At 53.9% G+C, this 3141-nt stretch overlaps 1 long non-coding RNA gene across 1 annotated transcript; it reads right to left on the reverse strand.

The window, feature by feature from the left end:
- Positions 1-1334: 1334 nt before the first annotated feature.
- LOC105538577 lies at positions 1335-3138 on the reverse strand. Its single transcript, XR_001005935.1, has 2 exons — positions 3098-3138; positions 1335-2219 (listed from the first exon to the last, which is right to left on the reverse strand). It is a non-coding gene; the product is annotated as an uncharacterized LOC105538577 (long non-coding RNA).
- Positions 3139-3141: the final 3 nt, after the last annotated feature.

Raw genomic sequence — 3141 nt, forward strand, 5'->3', positions numbered from 1 at the left:
TGAGTTATTACCCTTGAATGCTCGGTTCCGCCTGACAACCCAGAAATCTCTGCTGAGGTGCCTGGTCTTGGGGAAGGTGGATTGAATGGTTGAGGTTGATAACCAAATACCTAAGAGAGACTTTTCTGTCCTTCCAGGAAGAGCTGTGGGTCGGACACATCCTGGGATTATTTACAAGGGGTCAATAAAGGCTTGGAGAGGGCCAGGGTTTCTATGCCTTCTCACTGGGGTGGGCGTTTGTGGATACACAAGAAGACTGTGAAACTTCTCATACTGGCAGGGAATCAACGCCCCTCACCCTCCACCATAAACAGATGCCCTGCAGCAGGCCTGGGCGCTCAGGAGCTCCTGGGGTCTCGATTTACCTGCTAAAACACCCTCTAGCCACCACCGAATAAAGCAACCCCTTGCCACCCAACCGCAAGAGCACAGCCTGGGAGCCACTCCAAGGCACACCCAGTCACATTAAAACCTCAGCCATCCAGAGCGCCAGGCCTGGTGATGAGAAAGAACATTTTATCCTTAAAAGCATCTGAATGCCCATGCTGCTTCTTGCAGAGAAAAGTCCAAAATAATCTGCTATGAAAGAACGAGGATGGTTTTGACATTTTTACCAAGCTAATGGTCTACGCAGACCAAATCTCATAAAAGGGCACTCTGTTCTTCTTGATCCACTCAGACATGGCCTAGGAGTGAAGAAACGGGCTCTCCTCCTCAAAGAAATCACTGCTGATCCTCACACCAGCCTGACACTGCCTCATGGGTTCTTCAAACAGAGTATTCCCATAGAAACTAAAAAGGAAAAGGAATGTGTCTGGCGAGCATTATGGGCAGTGGGCCAAATTTTAAGTTTGAAACTCAAGATTCCCTCTTTTCGAGGGGCCGCCGGACTGAGCAGATACAGGCACCCTGAAAAGAGGGTACCATATTCAGACTCAGGAAACAAGGACGGTGTCTGTTCAGTTCCTCCATCATCCTTCAGATCACGGGATTCCCATTTCCCTTTGTAGACCAAAAAATTCAGTGGGGTTTCTGCCTTTTAAATATTTCCTTATCAATATATAATCCTTTTAGCCTCCAGAAAGCATTTTAACATGGAGATTCTGGCTTAAGACTCTTGTGGGTCTGTCTCTCTCTCTTTTCCTTGAGACAGGGTCTCACTTTGTCACCCAGGCTGGAGTGCAGTGGCACGATCACAGCTCACCGCAGCCCGACCTTCCAGGCTCTAGCAATCCTCCCACCTCAGCCTCCCCAGTAGTTGGGACTACAGACACACACCACCATACCTGGCTTTGTTTGTTTTTTTGTTTGTTTGTTTGTTTGGTTTGGTTTGGTTTTTTGGTAGAGATGAGGCTTCACCACTTGCCAGTTGCCCAGCCTGGTCTCAAACTCCTGGGCTCAAGCGATCCTCCCCACTCGGCCTCTCAAAGTGCTAGGATTACTGGCTTGAGCCACCACGCCCAGCCAAGAACCTTGTCTCTTGTGATGCACCCCAGAACAAAACATCACTGCAAAAACACACCAAGGCATGAGTTTCAGTCCTAAGTCCCATTTATCCACCAGACGCCATGTGCCAGGCACAATGTTAAGTGCTTTCTATAGACGAGCTTCCTTTAATTTCAGCAGTAACAGCCCCATGGAATGGGGCCTGTTGACAGATTCATTTGCCACTGAAGACAGTAAGGCTCAGAGAGGGTACGTGACTTGTGCCATGTCAGCCAGCTAAGGAGGGGCAAAACCAGGATGCAAACCCCAGCCGCCTGGCTCCAGACTAATGTTCCCAAGGTTCCACTACACTCGGTCACTTCACTGCATTCTAATATCCTGGTCTTTGGCAGAGTCCACGTAAAAGAGGGAGGTAGAGGGAGTGACAAGGACTTCACGCAATAAAGTTTCCCAGTGTTACACTACCATTGTAACTGTGTCCCGGACCAGGACCTCTCCCTTCTCATCCTTTCCGTGATGGGTCCTGGAAAACCTTCCAGAGAACTGTCCTTCTCCGGGGATCTCAAACAAAATTCACCTGAGTTCAGTGTCCAGGTGACCTAAGCTCTGAATGCAGTAACGTGCACGGGGAGATAAGGATGTCACCATGACCAAGCCTCCCAGACAGCATCCGGCAGCATCTCCAAGCCTGAGCAGGGGGACTCTGATGCAGCCGACGGCGAGGAGGGCTGCCCGTGCTGCCTAAATGGGTTCAGAATTGAAGGCCGCCCTCTCTCCCATGTGGGGCTCATTAACCACGAATCAAATTATTAAGACAAGCCCAGCTGAGCAAATGGTCAAACATAAAAACATTTGCAAGGAACAAAGAGGTCAACCCCATTATCCATCAAAAACCATCAAGGTGGCAGCCCTCACTGAGGGGTACAGCTCTCCAGGGGGCCCTCGTCTCCCCTCCAAACCCATGTGCCTCCCCAGCGGAAGGCCAGCAAAGCCACACAGAAAGAGTTGGGGGTAGGAAAGCAGAAAGTGAACCCCAGGAGGCCAGGCTGGCCACGGAGCCCCATCCCACACACACAGGCCGGGTGACTCAGGGGCCCACGTGTGCGGGACACGGGGCGCTCACGGGGACGGCGCCCCGGGGGATGCGAGGAACTTTGCCTCTCTGTCCCTCTCTGTGGGAATGGAAAGAGGAGAGCGATTTCTGGGCTGGAAGCCATCTGCCTCCTCTCAACTCTCGCTGCCCAACCAGAATGGGAAGAAAAACAGGAAGATGCGGGGCAGGTGAGGAGCTGGGTGAGCGCCGCCAGCCCGCAGCCCAGCAGAGCGGGGCTTGGCCAAGCCTGGCGCCAGGGACTTCCCCCCTACCCCCTCCACAAGCCCCTCGCCAGGTGAGAGGCACCGACAGAGTCCCAGACAGATGCCCCAGACACGATGCCCAGCGCAACCCCCGCCCCTTCCCCTGCTGGGGGCCCCCGAGACGCGGGGCTCCCCCTCCCCTTTTGGCCAGCCGCAGAGTCCAGCGGGTCTCACGGCCAGGGACGTCGTGGGAGAATCAGGAAGTCGAAGCCACACACCGGAGAAGGGGCAGCTGGCGTCTCGGAGGCCGTCACAAGCTGTCACTCCGCGCCCGCGGGAGTTGCCGCTCAGTTACCAACTTCAACCCGGGGCCGGCCACGGAGCCTCCCGCCGCCCCCA

Source organism: Mandrillus leucophaeus, unplaced genomic scaffold (assembly GCF_000951045.1).
Source record: "Mandrillus leucophaeus isolate KB7577 unplaced genomic scaffold, Mleu.le_1.0 Scaffold195, whole genome shotgun sequence".
In the NCBI taxonomy this organism is placed as follows: Eukaryota; Metazoa; Chordata; class Mammalia; order Primates; family Cercopithecidae; genus Mandrillus; species Mandrillus leucophaeus.